Source organism: Hippocampus comes, unplaced genomic scaffold, assembly GCF_001891065.2.
Source record: "Hippocampus comes isolate QL1 unplaced genomic scaffold, H_comes_QL1_v1.1 scaffold199, whole genome shotgun sequence".
NCBI lineage: Eukaryota > Metazoa > Chordata > Actinopteri > Syngnathiformes > Syngnathidae > Hippocampus > Hippocampus comes.
Genome location: NW_017805372.1, coordinates 499,226 through 518,766, shown reverse-complemented (window position 1 = coordinate 518,766; position 19,541 = coordinate 499,226). Strand labels below are relative to the sequence as shown.

Here is a 19,541-nt window from a genome sequence, read left to right as displayed (position 1 = left end):
GGGGGGGGCTCTAAAAATCTCTGGTGAGGAGGTCTGATTCAAAAAAAAAAAAAAAAAACTGGAAGACACTCATCTTGTTTTTTTAATAAGCTACAGACAGCATAAGCACTCTGACCCTGTTTATTGTTCTTCCAAGCTCAGCCTTTCTGGACCATATGCTGCCTTCCTCATTAAAGAAAACAGGCACGCCATCTCTCTCCTTGAGTAAAGCCTGATGAGTATCCGTCTCTGAGTCACGATACCTATTAGTGTGGAAATAAAGTGGCCAATTCATTTTCATGGGTGTTTGTGTGTAGTCTCCATTCAAAAATGGATTTGTATGTGCGCACCCTTTTTCGTATACAGTGGATATAAGCCTTGAAAAAAAATAAAATAAAAGAGACAAGGATGAAGCATTTCAAAACTATATATTGTGTCAGGTTTCATCTTCTGAAGCTTGTGTATGTGATTTGTTGTGTTGTTCTTTCTCCCTGGCATGTGGCCGTTTACCAGAAGACGGATCTTGCAAAGTTCCTTTTTTCTGACCAATCAGCAAAGTGTGCGGCTCCGCCCACTGCATTTTCGACCTGCGACCGCGAGGGTGCCAAGAGTGGTGCACGTATCACTTACCAGTGAACCAAGTGGCTGATAGGCGGGACTCTTAAAAAAATAAATAAATAAAAATCCGACCTCTCTCTCTCTCGCCACTAGACACAAATAAATCATCCATCAGTGAGCCCCAGTGGAGACGTGGAAGTTACAAAGCCATGACTGTTTCCAAACCCACTGCCGTTAGCACCTGCAACTCAACGCGGATACGTTCAGGAAAGTTGAACCATGAGCTTCATTAAAACTCATTCAGTACCAGCCAATTCGAGACCAAGTCTGAAAAGACGTTTAAAAACGTCTTTGGGAGTGAATGAGTTAACAGTTCTGTTGTATGTATGTACATACACAAGTAGACTAGACCAGTGAGGGAGAACAAAGATGTCTTGTGTCAATATCAAAATGAGTGGCTAATTCCCGAGGCTTCATACTTCATTCCAAAACGCAGCCCAGTCATTTCCCCCTCATTCATGGTTGCCATAGCGACAGCCTTCACTTTGGATAGGGTGAGACTTTACCATGGTGTCAGTGTGTGTGTGCGTGCGGGTTGTGATGTAGGGAGACGGGTGGGGGGTGGGCGGGGGATCACACTTCCTATCTGTCAAGCCTATATTCACACCGCTATTTGATGCCTTGGACAGCAGGGCGACAGATACCAGAGAGCGGAGGCCCTTCGACAAAATTAAGTGTCATCCCGTTCAACCCGGCACGTGAAGAGCAACGACCCGACTTCTTTTGCTGGGGAAAAAAAGGGCTGAGACGGTACTTATTTTCGAATCGGCAACTCTGTGTGCATTGTTATTAGGATGACAGGAAAAAAAAAACAAAAAAACTAATCCGGCAATTTTGACCACATTGAAAGGATTGCTTCATAAATCCAAAGGCATAATTCAAGTCATTTTTAAGAGGTTCCAAAAAGCATTCTGGATTTATTGCCGCCCCGAAGGAGGTTATGTTTTAATCCCTCTTTGTTAGCAGAATTAAGAAACAGTATTTTCGGTATTTAAAAAGATAAAAGGTTTTCACGAAAGAAATTTGCATGTTCATGCTCATGTTCGCATTCCGACATTTTACATTTCAGTAATTGGCAATAGGTTAAAGACTTACTCCTAATTTTTTAGGCGAAAGTGAGAAAAGTTCTGAACTCCTATTTCCATGCTATAACTGAGATTCCCATTGTCGATGTGGCGTTGAACTTCTTGATACAAATTCGTTGCTTTTGAACTACAGAAACGGCAACGCTGCCCCCGCAGCCGGCAAATGCGCTCTCCATTTTGGTTCACTTGCTTGAAAGGCACAATGAACCGACCAATCTCCTCCCCGATTAATATTTGGTCATTTTGGGCACGTTCTGTTCAGTAAATGTCAACGCGGTGAAATCCGATTTGGATCACGAGAAATGGACGTGCAGATAAATATAAGGACGACATCGGATTTCGACACTAAGACCTGTTGTGAAAATCCATCCTGAGGTGTGAGAGTATGATTACAACGCACGGACACTCGGGGTTGGGGTTAATTTCTGGAGAACTATCCTCTCGCAAGGGGTGTTTTCCTCCGTCAATACCGTACGCGCAAGATGACGAGAACGACATCAACACGTCGCTAAAACTCCCACCACCTGCCCGGCAGCAGACAAATACAAACGCGGTGCGCTCTTACGCGGCTATTTCTTTAATCTCGGCGAATCGCTCAGCTTCTGCCTGCGTTCTTGCTCCCCGCAGTCAGGCCATCCATCATCATTAGCGGGTGAATAGACGACCTGTCGACACCTGCAACTACACTCTCTCTCCTTTAACTCTCTGGAGAAGAGAGGAGAGGAGAGGCAAGGCTTCAAATAAAAGACTATGTCAAAAAAACAAAAAAATTTAAATTAAAGGAAGCCATCTCCCCCTCAACATCCCAACCACACCACCTGCCCGGCAGCAGACAAATATAAACGCAGTGCGCTCTTACGTGGCTATTTCTTTAATCTCGGCGAATCGCTCAGCTTCTGCCTGCGTTCTTGCTCCCCGCAGTCAGGCCATCCATCATCATTAGCGGGTGAATAGACGACCTGTCGACACCTGCAACTACACTCTCTCTCCTTTAACTCTCTGGAGAAGAGAGGAGAGGCTTCAAATAAAAGACTATGTCAAAAAAACAAAAAAATTTAAATTAAAGGAAGCCATCTCCCCCTCAACATCCCAACTGTCGCTGAAATCGAAATGACGAGCGATCAATACAGTCACCTATCTTGTATTGACTAGCGGCAGACCAGAGGGCAATATCTTAATGTGTCTCAATTGGTACAGAGCAAATTAGAGCATCTCCAAATCAATTCAACAATTGGCCAGCAACATCCTGACTTCGACGCCATCGCTCTCAAATCGAGCGCCGTATGGATCTTTGAAGGTCGTACCACTTCCACAACATTAAATCACCTCTTCAACTGTTACTTTACTAGCACGCGGCGATAGTCTGGTCCGGGCTCAGACATGCCAAAAGGAAAACCAATGGGGGAAACTTGAAATCTGAGCACCCTATGATGAGTTTTACTGTAAAGTTGGCGCAGAGTAGCAATGCCAAGACATCAGACTTTACCTCAGGAAGCATGTTAACAATTAACCCTACAAGCCTGTTTTTGTGTGTGTGCGTGTGTATTGCAAAATCATTTAAAAAAAAAAAAATATATATATATATATATATATATATTAATAATAAATTAAAAAAAAAGTATACACACACACACACAATTTTCAAAAAAAATCTCTTGTGATAGAGAAAAATCTGTACCATGAATAACAACATCTCATCCCCTGTCCAAAATGACACAAGTCAACCGAATATCACTCGGTTGAGCCTTCGCAATTGACCTCAACTCCCAAAACATTGAGCTATCGACGGCGGCAAGGAGCCGACGGATCTCGGTAGAAGGCGGGCCCGGAGCCAACGGAGAAAGTTGAAAGGGCGTCAAAGAGCTGAGATGGAAGATACGGAGCAAAAAAAAAAAAAAAAAAAAAAGGGAAGCGGAGAGACGGGAGGAGGACGAGCAGAGGACAAAGTATTGTCTCCTGTTAATATGTAAAAATAACTCTGCTGCTGCCTGCTGGAGGAGCTAACTGGGTCACACAATTCCCACAGAGGGAGAGCGAGAGAGAGGGAGGAAAGCGGTATCGCATTGATTTTGTCTGTGCCATCAACGTAAAACATGTCAGTCTCCCACAATCGGAAGAAAGCTTGGGAGGCGCCATGAAACGTTTTAGGTTCAGGCATCTTGAAATCCGAGCGCTTTATTATCGAGCCACCTAATCCCGCTTTGTTCAATTTTCCTTGCTTTGTTTTCCCCGTCCCCTTGCTCGCTTTTCTTATGCGCCCCTTCCCCCTTTCCCCCCCCCCCCCCCCTTCATCGACAACTAATCCTGCGCATTCCAAACGAGTTGTGTGATGGAAGGGAAAGAAAACATTGAAATGCATCACCTCGTTGAGCATCTTTGGGCACGATTCGTGCCGGTTGCAGCGCAAAGGCACAGCTTGAATGCCGTAACCTGTCAATGTGGGCTTGACGTCACGGACCGCGGTACAGATTGCACCAATGATTTCAAAGCCAAACACGGAATCCGGAAACTAATGTCGTCATCGCTACCCGATGGAGTGCCACGATTCCAATTTGGGAGGAGTCGATGTTTACTTACAGCGACGAATCAAACACACGATTGCCTTGATATAAACGACTGGCGATAAAGAAACACGGCTCCTAGTTTCAAAATAAGCACGCGGATGTGTATCCGGATCCAGTTGTGTCCGAGGAATCGTTTCCCCGTTGCGCCGGCCAACAAAGCGGCAATAAGGTGAACTCATAAAGCGTTAATGAGTGTGGTTCAGCAATTCTGAGCGGTAATTAAAATGTTCACGCTGACAAAACGCTGCGAGCATGCAACTCGTTTTGCAAGCGCTTTTTTAGCGTGTGTGCGCGCTACGGCCGTAGAGGAGACATATTTGTGAACCGAGCGTCTACAAATAAACGGCAATCTTTCCGCCCGAGTCTGGCATCACGATACCGTCGTTCCGATCGCTTGCTCAATCGTCATCCAAGTTGATAGAACGATTGTCCCAAGTTTTCAATGTCAAACTGTTCAGCGCGACGCACCGCTCATATTTTAAGTGTCGTCAAAGTGGATCAAACCACCGCCGCCGCCGCCACTGTTGTTGAAGATGAATCAGAGCCTGAAAGCAATACAAGCCAGCGTGCTAAATGGATTAACCCAAAGTGCTGCTCTGAAATTGGCAGCGTTGCATCTTAGCTGGCTGAAAAGGGCCAACAGAAATAGCCGGGCTGCCTGAGCTGACCTCGCCACAGCGCGCGCAATCCAATCTGCATTTTGCATCAACTGCGCGTCTACGATGCCAAGATGGGCATGTTGTCGTGGTCGGAAAGGGGAGCAAAATACCCGCATAAAATACGCACAGGCTAATTCGAAAATCACGGTTTTATGCAGACGTTATCTGTGCACTTGCTCACGATTGCCAGGGGTCTCATGACGTTATCGTAGATGCCGACAGATTAGCAAGCGCGTAAACCGGACATTCTGGCAACGATGGCGACGGTTTAATGATTGCGAGGGTTTCACAACACCAGATGAAAAGCCACGGAAAGAGATCATCTGGCACAGAAGACGTGGTCGGCAATGAGGACCACCAGGACGATTTTGACGCTTCCGCACAATGAATAATCTCAATTTTCTCATCCCGATTATGGCGTCTAAATCCAAATGTTGAGAGTTCAGGAAAGGATAAGCCGAAATACGGATGCACGCGCCAAATCGATACTTATTTGTTTTTCACAAGCCATTTGTGTTATTGAGAGGATTACTTTTTAAGCTCCATGGGCAGGTAGTGTCAAAATGATTTTTGGCATCTTCCAGCAGACGGGTCATAAAAGGCAACCTTTCTGCCGCTTACAGGCAGTTGATATGAGGACTTGCAACCAGCGCATTGGGTTTTTTTCCCTCCGCTTATCTTTGAGTGTGTATACAGGTTCCCCATATACAACAGTAGTCTGGTTAAAATGGAATCTTACCAAAATGAGGCGACAGTATTGGTATTATTTTGTCAACCATGCTGACGTTCTACTGTCGTATTTGTGACTGAGTGCGTATGACTTGAAAAAAGGTGTGGGCTGTGCCCGGTGAGTGACGTGTTAAAAGGCTAACCTATTAGCTAGCTAGCTTGCTTGTTTGTTGAGAGTTCCGTACGGCTTATCGGCAGCTCGTGTATGAATCTGCTTGCCAATTTTTTTTTTTTTCTTAGCATTTGTTTCATAAAGTGAGTCGAGCTGTACCGGTGGTTGTCAACTCGTCACCACTTGCGGAGAAATTACAATACATTGCAGCTAGCAATGGTCGGCGAGATGAATTAGCTAACGTTACTTTGCGCAGGCCATCGTCGAGGCGCTAATGTGGTAAAGCGTTGACCACGGTTTATCTTCCTTGCGACTCTTAAGAGTGAAATGATTCCAAATTTTCTTCCTGGCTCGCTTCGTCATGTCAACGTATCTCGACACGGAAAAAAAAACAACAACAAAAAAAGCATCCTTGCGAAGCCTCGACGCAGGGACTTTGCTTCTGTCTTTCTCAGACTCTTCATTTCTCGACATACTGTACACGGAGACGTCAATGCTATTGTCCGCTACAGTCTCGTTATTGCTTGTGTCTTTGCCGACTGCCCGCTCTGAAAGCAAAATAACAGCAGATGGTGTCGATGCGGCGGCTTTCCTTTGCGATTGCTTTTTTTTTTGTTCTCTCACTTCCCTCGCAGCCTCGTACTGTTGAGATTCTGACCGTTATTAAAGCCTGCGATAAGGTAGACAATCACTTAGTTTTTCAGCACCATGGACAGCTAACGTTGCTAATAAACAGATGAAGTCGACAAGAGGAATCAATTACGACAGGACGCGTAAATGAGCAGATAGCGGCGGCCTCTTGCTTTCCTTTCACCCTCTTGTTAGGCAGCTCCGTACTTGCTGAAGTTTTAACATTCCAGACACTCAACAAGCTCATTCGTGACATTTCAGACCTCTTTTTTAGCACGTTTAAAAGCCCACGTTTGCTTCCATGACCGATGGGGCGTCAGAGTTCGTCGGAGTTCATAGATTTTCGCAACATCCTGAACACCGCGAGCGCAAAGAACAGTGGTCGGATCTATTAAGATGGAGAACACAGGCGGGGGGCTTGGCGAGGGATGCTGGCGGAACACCAATCAGCCTTGACGAAGCGTCAAGGCTCCGGATCAATGACTCATTTGCGAGTGAGTGAGCGAAAGCTCGCGACATCGTGAAAACCCAGACACTCACAAAGCCTTAGCGTCAGGGCGGCGCAGTGAAACCTGCGAGATGTTGAATTCACTCCACAAAAGTGTTTGAATAAAACATCCAGCAAAGGTTAATTTGATACACATCTGCTCGATAACAGAAAAAAAAAGGAGACCGTTTTGACTCGTGGAAAAGTCAACTCGAAATGGAGAGAAGCCAAACAAGCAGCAGAGTGACAGCGGCCCGCGCGCGCGAGGCAAGCTGAAGCGGATGCGCGCGCTCAAGTGAGACGACGATATGGCTCCAAAAGATCTCTGGAGAAATACGGCGCAAGCTTCAGTGCGAGCTTTGTTCAACGTGTTGGGGCTGTGTGCTCACTCTGTTGCTTCCACTCCGTTTTATTTCCTCCCCGCAGCAAATAAGACAAGTCGGAGAATGCCATATTTCTGCCCAGGGTACATGTAATTGCACAAAGCGCCCATTTAAAAAAAAAAAAAAAAAAAAAAGATCTTTCAAAACAACACACTAGAATGTAAGTTGCGATCGTTGAGATTTCCACAACACACCACCGGCGCAGTCGACGTGACCTCGGTAAGACTGACTGATTGGCGGGTTTGAAGAGAAAGTGCCGGTAAACATTTCAGCATCTTAAGAAAGAACAAAAGCTGTCGCCGTTTCTTTCTTCATCCTTTTTTTTTTCTCTAAATACGACGAGGAAATTGTCTATGGCACGCGCCAAAGAAATACGTTAGGAGAAGACCAAGTTTAAAAAAAAAAAGTTCACCAAATCCCTGGTCTCTATCAGAAAACAAAAACAAAAAAAAGAGCAATCGAAATAACTCCTCCTCGCCAAACTTACCGTCCAGCTTTTGATCAATAGCATACATTTGTACAGAAGCGCATATTCTTTTAATGGCTATCCTCTGCTATCTGCGTGAGTGTGTGTACAGAGCGAGGCGAGATGAATGCCATAAATCCTCCTTTATTAGATAAATGTCCTAATCAGATAAAGGCAACTCTCTCTCTCTCACACACACACACACACACACACACACACACACACACACACACACACACACACACACACACACACACCCAGGGAACCTCGCTGATAATCTGCACGACCAATTATGGGGTGGGTGATTCGCCACAGCTTAACATGAAAGCGGCAATTCATCTGCTGACAACAGTCAAGAGGTCACAGTGGCAGAGAAGAAACGTTACGCGTAGTTACACGTGGTTGCACACGCAAAAAAAAAAAAAAAAAGAAGAAAAAGTCTTAATATGTCACTGTTTAAGTCAATCATTTTCGCCACAGTTTTCGAGGGGAGTTACAACATGACTCTGTACTCATTGTCAGCGCCTGGGTGCCTTGCTCTATGGCACTGCGACAGCGGTACCCATTTGTCAAACCATAACAGGATTCAACCTGGCACACATCCAGTTCAAGTCCGAACATGGTCCGCTTGCTTTAAGTAGCCTGGTTTTCCGGGAAGCCTGAATGAGGGTAAGCTATGATTTCCCTGGTCTAAGCTCTTTTCAACAACAACGCAAAGGAGAAGAGGAAGTGAACGCGGTCGAACGTGACAAAAGGAGGGGAAAAAAAATGGAGAGAGCACGCTGAGATAAGGAGGCTGTTTAAATAGGTTATCAAGACGCGGACGAGCTGTGTTCCAAGGCACCGCTCAGAGTGTGAGAAGCATGTGCGAGCACCGACACGGCGGGGCACAGAAAGTGAGAGCACAGATTGGCTCTCCGACAGCATATCCAACTGTCACAGTAAACACATTCCTCCCCCGTCAACGCCTCACGCCCCCAATTGTGCTTCGGATGCAGAAATGTCATATTTTGGATTCGCGCAACAATCACGTCAACAGAGGAGGGGGGAAGTGGAAAGCTCAAATTCGGTTCAATGTTGATTTTAGAAATCAAAAACGTCAGATGTCTCGAAATGCACAAACATGCTTTGGCCACAGAGTGTCAAACACGAGAGAAAATGAAAAAAAAAAATTTTACTTTCACAGCAACTGCCAACCTGTTCCAATAGTGAGTTTGTCGGGTGCTCGCCAGGTCATTTTGGGTGCTCGTAGTGACAAGAGAAGAAGGATGATTTTAATAAGGTCGACTACAGTCCGTCTTCGCAGTATAATATAACCTCAAGTCGTCAAACTAGGATTTTTTTTTTTGTCCTTTTTTTTGACGGTGCCATTTCATCCATGCATTCGCTTGCTTGAGAGTGGGTTCAGCATTTCTGCTATTATTCAACGGGGCAACTAAAAATGCTGGAGGAGGCTGCGATTTTTCATCAGCGCTGCTGCGAGGGGCGCACTTCAACACACAGACAGTCAAAGATCCCACATTGCCTGTTCTCACTTTCTTGCCGGCAAGTAACGGGAGACTTGGATCACATCACTATGAGGAAATGAAATGAAGAAAACTCGCTCGCACGGCACTCCAAACAGAAAAGTGTGCTTGCTTCAAGATGTTCATTTTTCACTCCCTTGTTGACGTTTACTGTAAAACTGATAAAACGAACAAAAAAAGGAAAAATGATCATCCCACACACACACACACACACATACCGTATAGCAATAAAATTACGCTGGCGTAATGCTAACAAGTAATATGAAACATCATACTTAGCATCTATATTAAGGTGATTTTTAAAGCTATAACCATCTTAACTCTACTCCGAGACATACAGAATGTTTCCTGCTGCCCTGTGGAGCTTTGTAGGTTTTCTCTGCCTACAGTTGATATATGCATGTCTTGGTATATAATCATTTTAAGGAAACATGCCTCAGCCGAAGTTCACGTGGAGGGTGAGAGAAGTTTTTCTTGTGGTACAGGAAACCTTACATGGCCAACCTTCCACACTCTCTGACTCTGTGTGTGTGTGTGTGTGTGTGTGTCCCACGCCTTGTCTATGTCACTGCTGGATTCCTCACCGAGGTGAAAGGAAACAGGAACTTCTGGATGTGTTGATGGCTCCGTTCCTGAATCAGTTGGAAAGATGTTTCCTAAGCCCCGCTGGCCTGACAAAAGCGAGCTGGGGTTACAAGGAAGTGCGTGTGAGGGGGTGTCAATTAACGCCGTTCAACTGAAACGAGATCTGTTCACATGGAAGACCGAGAGTCCAAAAAGCGAGTGCGTGTGTTATTTTGTCATGTTGAACAGCGTAAACAACACAACGCACTCACGTCACCTGCCCTTTTGTTTACCCTTTCCTGCTGTACGGCGCCCGTGGGACCCTCAACCGGCTCCCTGACGGGCTTTAGCAAAACCTTGGCAGCCAGCTGCCGCGTCGGCCAATTAGGAAGGCTTTTACTATGGCGGCGGCCAATTGAATTAGCGCTACATTTCCCTGCCAGATGAGATGCGGAGATGTGCTGCCGTGTGCTAAAAATTGGAGAGCTGCTGGGCGGACTCCGGTTTCGCTGACAGGCAGCGGGCACCGAACGCGCTCCAACTGCAGAGGCACTCCCAGCGTGTGCGCGCAAGTCGTGCGCGGTATCAGTCTGCGACACGCCAACCTGGTTCAAGCGGGACGTTGCACGAATTCATCCAAAACAGGATTGAAACAGATTGCTCGATCAATGGGGTTTTATTCTTCGCCAACATTTTTTTGAGTGCTGGTATCTGTCGAGCTGTCCATCGGCTGTTGATGTGTTTGCTACAATATGTCATGCCAATTGGATGTGTCCTTAATCTGGAGAGCTGGACCGCAGTCAGTCCATCTGAATAAATCCATTTTAAAAGGCACTGCAACGACCCAATCATAGCGGTTCAATGTCATCCCAAAAAAAAAAAAAAAAACTACAACAATGACCTTATGTAGCACGGAAAACGTATTAGCGCTGAGAAATTATGCCAGTGTCGCAACATCTAAGAAGTGCAAGGTTTAACAAGACGCCGTCACTCATTTCGTCTTTGGCGAGCGTAAATCAATGTCGAGTGTCCAACTGTTGACTGATTTAAAACAAACAAAGCACTCATGCAAGACAACAGTTCTCGACTCCTCTAACATCCGCTGCAAGACACCATGCCTCAATTAGTCCCCAAGTGAGTCGTCGACTTGAACAAATAAATGCCTCTCCCTCAACAGATGCATTCTTTGTTCTCGCGTTGTACGTCAACGGTGTAACAAACCATCTCGATACATGTATCAGACAGTATTTATTGCTACTCAGATTTTTCAGTACAGCGCTGTACTGAAATCAAACGACATCATGGCAGTCGGGCATCAAGTAGCGTGACAAACTCAATTAAAAGCAACACGGTCTTAAAGGTGGCTCAAAAGGTGTGAACTAAGAATAAAATTGATATTATACTGGTGAACGCTAGCATTTGAAGATGAGTTCAAACCATTCAGCGATATTAACCCATCCTCCATTATTATTTTTTGTTTTTGTCTATTAATCAATCAAACGGGAAATCAAGTCAAAACCTTAATTCCAATGATGTGTTACATGACGACTCAGCTTGTGAACGTCACATGACCAAACCCAGAAAAACAAGAGCAACTGTGATGTCATTTCAGTCGACGGCAAGTTGCAAAATGGCCGCCCAGTGAGGTGGATAAACACAGGTGGACTTTGCTGCTTAGTTCATACTCCGCAAATGCAAATTCATTCAGAATGCCATTTTACATTAATGGGGTGGGGGGAGGGGGGGCACATAAAACATATTCCTCTCAAGAACATTTTTGAACCCGTTTAAAAAAAAAAAAAAAAGCTAAATCTGACACTTAACTAGAAACAGCAAAATATTGTGAGGCAGTTTCACATTCCATTTCAATCGTAACACGAAAGCAACACGAAAGCTCCTCTTAAATAAACACCTGCAACTCTCTGTTGCTGAATAAATAAAGACAAGACAGAAAAGCAGGAGACCCATGCACAAGTCTTACTAAGAGCCCTAATTGTGGAAGTAAAAATGGAAACTCACGCATGAACACAGAGACCCAAATAAACGAGGCTAAAACCGGTCACTCCCCCCGTTCCGCTTCACAAGAACAACATCCACAGCGCACACCACAAGAGCAACATTGTATGACTTACAAGTAACAACCAGACAGCCCCGACATAAATCAGTGAGCCAAGTGAGGCCGGGGCGACGGGGCCAAAACAAAGACACCCCACATTTCGAACACGAGCGGGGCAGGTGTGACCGGTTGCGTGTCGCACCCGGGTGGGACCGAGTGGAGCTAACCTAAATAACCCAAACGGAAACGAGCCATTAGTCACAAAAGATTTGTTCACTGCTAAACGCTAGCTCACATTTAACACGCTAGGCTCTAAGCTGGCCGTATTTTTGGCCACCTTGTTTCATTTTTAACCATTTTGGGCGTCTGATTTTTTACCCTTGGCTCTATTGTTGCCACTTTTGGCCAATTGAAACACATGAAAACTACATTTTTCTACTTCCTTGTTATCGAGTGAATCATGCGATTTAGCTACAATTGATTTCGGTCCACCCCGGCGGCCCTGAACAGGATAAGCGGTTCAGATAATGAAGGGATGGATGGATTTCAGTTCTAAATCAGAAATTGAAAAATTTGTGTTTTTTTAAATATTAGGACAATGGAATTGATTTCACGTGACAGTCTTAGCTGGGAAAAAAAGGCAGCAATTGCTTCGTGCACTCCTGTGAAGCAAATGAATGACACCATTTTTAATTTTAACAAGTGCCCCTCGTTATTTAACAACAGCCCCTGCTGGCCATGGAGGGGAATTACATTTTAATTTAAGAAGTGGAAGCTCCCTCTGCTGGCTTTAGAAGGACTGCAGTAGTCTTTTTGCAAACAGTGGTAGCTTCACTGATTAGTGAACCGACTAACAAGCTTTTGGAGATACAAGCCGCGGCTCAGACGATTTTTGGATTGACTTACGATATAAACATTTTTGATCGTTTGTGCATTAAAAGTGTTTGGGTTGCACTGTGTGGTGGAGGGATGTTTTTGTTTTTTGTTTTTCATAACAGTTCCTCTGAAGCTGTGTGTTTTCGAAAACCGCAATTCGTTCCTCAACCCTGTTTTAAGTGCACAGGTATGCAAACAAGCTGGTTTAACAGGGCAAGAGTGCAATTCAGCGTTTCTCAGGGAGAGGTGAAAAGATCAAGTAAGGAAGTAACCTCCACGCGATCGAATTGCGCATGCTTTGATTTGAAATATCATGCAAAACACGACGAATGGTGACATAAGTAAGCAGACAAACACAATTAGCGCGACGAGAACTGCTGGATCTAATTTGGGCTTTCAGGGCTTGACAGCGTGGTGCGGAAGTGCAGCGTCAAAACACCTGCAGTGCAAGATTCACTTTAAGGCATTTCCGGCTTGTTAAACGACTCTTTAACATTTTGAGCACATGCTGCAATCAGTCCAAATTGTTTTTCACGTTACGACATAAACCAGGGTAACTTTGAGTCAGGTTCCTCTTTTTTTTTTGTTTAATTTCGACACGGAAACGCGCACAAATACTCTTAAATAGAAAGAGAAGGGAGACGACAGTTGGCACGAAACCAGGAAATAATTAATGAAACATAACAATTCAACTGTACGATGTAATACAAACAAGCCTTTCCGTATACAAATGAAACAACTTACAGCTATAGCTGCGCTGAGGTGGGGGGGGGGGGGCTGGAAGACGTCGGAGACAAATCAACGTAGAATCCAAACGGGTTAAAAATGACCAACCAAAAAAGAAACACTCCCTCGTTAAAAGCGAAAAAGAAAATGTGTCGGTGTCCAAGAGTGCTACGAAAAGTGGCCACCAGCCGGCTTCGAGGAGCGACAACCCGTTGCCGCCTGCTGGTTTCTCCTTCTGCTTTCCGAGTACCGAGATGAGGTTCCCTTGAGATGAATGGTGCAAGGAATGCGCATGCGCACAATCGATTTGCTCGGAATCTGCGCACACGCTCCGCGCGGGCGCGCGCGTGTACTTGGCTCACTATATGTGGTGAGATTTTGCAACAAATGAAACAAAAACTAAATTAATGATGATTTCTTTCTTTTTTTTTTTTTTTTTTTGATGAAAACCGAAGTCAGGCACAGAATATGTTTCTCATTGACCTTGAAAAAAAACTTTATTGCACTGCTACATGTGCCAATGTTTGATGAACAAGACCAGAAGATTTCATTATCCTGCAACAGATTTCGAGCGTCTGGGTAATTCTGATGCTCGATGACTTAATTTAATAGAGAATCGCACAAGTTGACGCCCCATTTTTAGAGAAGTGGTCATCAAATTAGGACCTTTCTTCACTGGCACAACGATCTTCTTTTGTGCGAGCCAAAAGTCACGTCTCTGGAATGTGTGTGGAAAGGACCGTTTCTCATTTGTTTTGATCCGAAGGGAAGCATCCTCCTCTCTCAGACAGTCTTATAAATAATTCATCTTGACCCTGCTCTCCTGCATGCTTTTCATGCAGCACATTCACACACACACGAACTAAACGCACACTCGCCCTTGAGCATCCACAGATTGGTGTCAATCCACGCAATTAAAACTAATCTCGGGGCAAAATAAAGTTCGGGCAACATTTTCAGCATCTGCAAATGAGAGGCGAGCGTTCTCGCAGTTCGGTGCAGGGAGGTGGGAGGATTACATGGCTTCTGTCAACTATCAATAGCCTCGGATGAGACGGTGGAGGGAGAGGTGGGGGGGTTGCACAAAAGCGCAGACGGTAACGGTGCGAGCAGCAGATGATGCGTCCTGTCCGTGAATCATCTGAAGAGAATCAGCATGGGACCACCGAGTCCCCCCCCGCCCCGCTCCTCGTCGCTACTGTCCCAACAGAGCACAGCCTGAGCTGGACACGCGCATGCGCGACAGCCCCAAAAAAAAAAAAAAAAAAAAAAAAAAGAAGCAATTACCTGCGCGAACGTCCCCGACCAAAGGTTCGTTCAAGCCTTGCGGTTATTTCCCCTCCACTCAACGCGCGGGGCTGGTGCTGCTGCTGCTTGTCGCCACTTGGACGGAAATTCACGCGACGGGGATTTGTTCACGTGGTCACGCTTGTGGTTTCTAATTGGACGAGAAGCACGGACCGTCTGTCAGTCTCATCGCACCTGCTCTCGAACTAACTATCTGCCTGTGCAGCTCCAGGGTTCTGTGCTCCAATGTGGATTTTGCATGTTCTCTTTGTTCTTGTGTCCTTTAAGTGCATGCGTGCCGTTTTATAGTCAATATAGTGCACACATGAGCTTGAAAATGTGTGTGCGTGTGTTTTTTTAAAAGCATAGTTGAGAGCTGTGAACAAAGTAAACCCCTGCACTAAGCAGTTTCAGCATTGCAATATAGTGCACACATGAGCTTGAAAATGTGTGTGTGTGTTTTTTTTTATATAGCATAGTTGAGAGCTGTAAACAAAGTAAACCCCTGCACTGAGCAGTTTCAGCATTTGCGACTGTCAGGCATGCACACAAACATACTACACACATGGAACTGACTCCTCTACCCGCTGGGGCCACGGCACAGCAGCAGTCAATGGTGCTGGAATATTTTTAGCTTTCATGTGGGTTGCAGATGCGGGTCGGCTCCAGCCGGCCTCATCAACCAGAACGGCGGCAATATTCAAGGCCTTAATTTACTTCTGTGCAACATTTACCTGTGTGCATCCGACATCTCGCTCTTATGGTGGCCATAAATCCTCCCCCCTCCCTCTTGACTGTCCTCCAGAACATGCTTTTATTTTTAGCCATCCTAGAATAAAGTGTAATTGCACATCCACTACAGTAGGTGGCAGTGGCGCTCTCATTTTTTTTTTCAGGTAAATGAATGCATGCCTGTGAATTTTTTTCTTCTTTCTGAGAGGCACGGAAGAAAATTACATTCATAAAAGGTTTTGTGATGGCCACAGTTTGATCCTGGAACTAATTTCTTCCATTTCCATGACTTTCCATAGGACCGGGGGTCAAGCAGCATCCCGGATTGTGTCGGACCTCAAAGGTATCACTGTTTTACAATTGAAGGGTTTCTGCAGCTTACGGAGTTGCAGGGTGACGGCCTTGTTATCCAGGAGAACAAAAGATGAGACAAGAGCAACCGTCCCCTCCTCCCGTGTCCTTCTATCCTCTCATCCACCCCCATCACAAACGCCTACCATCTGACTCCTCTTTTTTTTTTTTCTTACCCCAACTACAGAAGCACACCTATTGTTTGACCCATCGGTTGGCTGGCGACGTGGGCTTGATTGCGTGGAGAGAAACAGACGGACGGCGCCATATTTAGGCCTGTGTGAGGAACAGGCTTGATTCATTTGGTAAGATGCCACCTGGATACGTGATCACAAGCGGGACACAGAGGAGAGTTGGGCTGTGTTTGTGTGTGGAAGTCTTGCTGGGTTGGCCAGAACCTGGACGGACGGACGGGCAGCAGATGGTGTTGCCGCCGCACGAAGCGGGACGCTCACCAACACACATGCAGGCAGCCAAAAATATTCATCTGCATTTCACATTGCGCCACCCCCCCCTCCCTCCCCCTCGCTATTATTTGTCTTATCAATCACGCAAAGTTGCGTCGACCTTCTAAGTGCTTTCGACGACCACAATTTCCAATTTAGTATCCTATTAGAAAAGTTTCCTCATTATACTTTGGGGGAGATAACATGTCTCGGCCAACAACGGAATAATCCATCTTGGTAAAATTATCCTTAAATACCATTCCAAATGATATTGCCGAGGTGTCCTACAGGTGAACAGATGTTCACACGGGAAGCCCCGAGGCAAGATTCGAACCCAGAACCTCAAAACGGTCATGCAACCGTTCTCAGCATGAAACCACAATGCTCCTCCCCTCACAAGATGCGGTGTGATTAAGATCACGTGCATGAACAGGCAATAGTACGGCAACTCACAAAGCCCTTCCACTGCGCGCACACACGCACACACACAAACCACAATGTGGTGTTGAGCGGGGAAATAATCCGGTGGTGTGAACATCTGTTGTCTGTGACAGGTGATGGTAAGGTGAGACGAGATTGGCGCACCCACTCAAGGCCTGACACGGTTCATCAGCGCGCGCACACACACACACACACACATACACACAGAGCTCGGGTGGTGCATTCATTAAAAGGGTTGACAGTGGAAGTCTCCAAAACACGTTAGCAGACCTAAATTTGTACAATGCCACACATTTGGTTTCAACACCCCGACAAAAGCGGCGCGACCCCGATGCACCGCCATTTCTTCACAAAAGACAATAACGAGGAGCGTGGACGGAGGTGGCAAACGTATTCAAAGTTGTGGGTGACAAAAGAAAAGGACTCAAGTAAATGTAGCAGTACTCGTTCAACTAAAAAAAGTACAAATAGAAATTCCAAAACAGAAGTTAAAAGAAAAATAACTGTGCTGAATTCACAAGCAAATGGACACTTTTCAAGCCTCATACACCCGACTAATTAATGATGGCAACAAAGTGGGACGAATGAAAATGAACCGCTGGCTGGGTGATGCAAAGCTGTGAAAGCGCCAACTCTTGCGACAGGGACACCAGTAATCACTTGCGTATTTCAACGTGATCAACTTTGTATTCTATCCATTAAAAACGCATCATTTCACATGGCGATTGGCTACCTTGAGCAAAAAGTCGCACACGCAAGAAAAAGAAAAAAAGCCAGCATGTGGCACTCACGCTCAGCAGAAGTGAGGCAAAAGCCACGAGGGAAGTACAACACGAATTGCAGACTTCCATTTTATGCGCTTGTATTTTTTTTTCTATTAATAGTATTGAATGACGCCAGACAAGTGATATGGTCTCGGCTTTGACAACTCTCGGAAGGTCGCCGCTCTGGCCTTCCTGTGTGGAGTTTGCATGTTCTCCCCGGGCCTGCGTGGGTTTTCTCTGGGTATTCCGGTTTCCTCCCACATTCCCAAAAAACATGCGTGCCAGGTAATGAACCCTCAAAATTGTTCCAGGTTGTGAGTGTGAGCGCGGATGGTTGTTCGTCAACGTCCAGGGTGTCAAACTGTGGGGAAGGGTCCCCGCCCCCCCCCCCCCCCCGCGACCCAGTCATGTCACATGACAATATTTAACACTATTCCACCAAAATAGTCATCCAATTTAGTTCCACATTTTTTTTGTAATTTTTACCTTTACGCAGATGTCTTTGCTTGACTGTGCGGCCTGAAGCAAAAAATAAATACACACCAAAGTCCCACTGAATTTCCCCTTGAGGGATCATAATTAATATAACAAATGAATGACAATTGAAATGAAATGAATACCTCTTTGAACGGGGCACTTAGGGTTGAGAAATATCATTTTCCCCAAAAGACATGAAAAACACAAAAGCTTTTTCGTAAGTCTCCTGTGGTGGAGGAAATTAACATAACAAATGCACGTTTAACAAGATGGAATGCAATATGTTGTCAAGTGCACGTATACTTTCAGATCCTCAAATGAAGCGCTAAAAGATGCCATTGTTCCCAATCCCATTTTTTTCCCCTCCCTACATTCTGTCAAGTGCAGGGACATTCTCTGTGATCATGTTAATTGCCTGGGTGTGCAATTTTATTGTGTGATAATTGCTCTGTGTCTGGATGGGTATTTTAGGTATGACTATTAGTGCAGTGGGATCTGGCCCTGGTGGAATTAGCCCCACCAAGTGATTGATGGGTCCCTCATAATCTCCCATCACTGCTTTCTTTATCGAGCCGACATTGTCAGATGCTCTAACTTCAAAAATATGAGTCCTCTGACTCCCTCACTAATGACGCTTTAGACCTTTTCGGCCCGGCAACAGATGAAAATGAACGTAGGATATTTACATCCGTGGTGCTAATTGACTTGATCGCGTCTGAAACCTTCCATGGGCTTGTAAGGCTTCGGAGTCTGGCATGTTGACTTCAAAAAGTGTTAGGTGTGCAATTTTTGGATACCCAGGTGTCTGTTTCATGTCAGACAATCGCAAGGTTGGTTGCGTACGCAAAAGTTTTTACCTCACAGTACACATTTGCACAAAATGTTGTGTTTAGCTTTGTGTGGTTACAGTAAACTCCCCTCCATCGCGGGTTTTACTCTATGTTCCTGACCATCCCCGCTATAAGTAAAATCCTGCAATTTAGAAACATCTCTACATGTTTTTATAGCATTTTGGGCACTTAATTTTAAAAGGACTTTTTAAATACACCTAAAATACAAAACACCTTTAAAAACATATATTGATTGAGAGTAACAGCAATGGATAAGGCAAAAATATTGTAAACAAATTCTCTTTTGTAAAATAACAAATTTATGTCATAACATACATAAGAGAATAATTCCCGGAGATGTACATGATACAGTAGGCGTAAAAAGCAGGATTACAGAGGATCTAATATTGAATTTTACTTATTTTTTTGGCCAAAATTAGACAGATCCCAAAATAGATTTACTGCCTTCTTTCATTCTTCTTGAAGTCGGGGGGTTTACTGCATATGGTTCTTTAAATTTGGGAAATTCACGGGTTACGACATTATTCACATTGGATTATGAATTCATTCTTGTTCCAACTTTAGATTTTTTTTTTTGAAGACTTAAGTATTTCTTGTAATTTTGTGGGACTTAAAGAAAATGTTCATCAAAAATTGCAACTTTTGAAAAACAATTCATACAAAGGAGCATTGAAACCATATTACTACAAAAAAAACTACAAGAAAATAAATAAATAAACATGTTCAAAGTCA

At 44.8% G+C, this 19,541-nt stretch overlaps 1 protein-coding gene across 4 annotated transcripts in view; it reads right to left on the bottom strand.

Moving 5' to 3' along the window:
• Positions 1–14,823, bottom strand: part of strbp (spermatid perinuclear RNA binding protein) — a 46,272-nt gene extending 31,449 nt beyond the window's left edge. For 3 of the 4 annotated variants that reach the window (XM_019872007.1, XM_019872010.1, XM_019872009.1), the window contains exon 1: positions 13,479–13,735. The gene's annotated coding sequence lies outside the window, so the exon portion shown is untranslated. Of the gene's footprint in view, positions 1–13,478; positions 13,736–14,747 lie in introns of those variants that run through there. The other variant, XM_019872008.1, reaches the window with a different exon arrangement.
• Between the last annotated feature and the right edge of the window lie 4,718 nt (positions 14,824–19,541).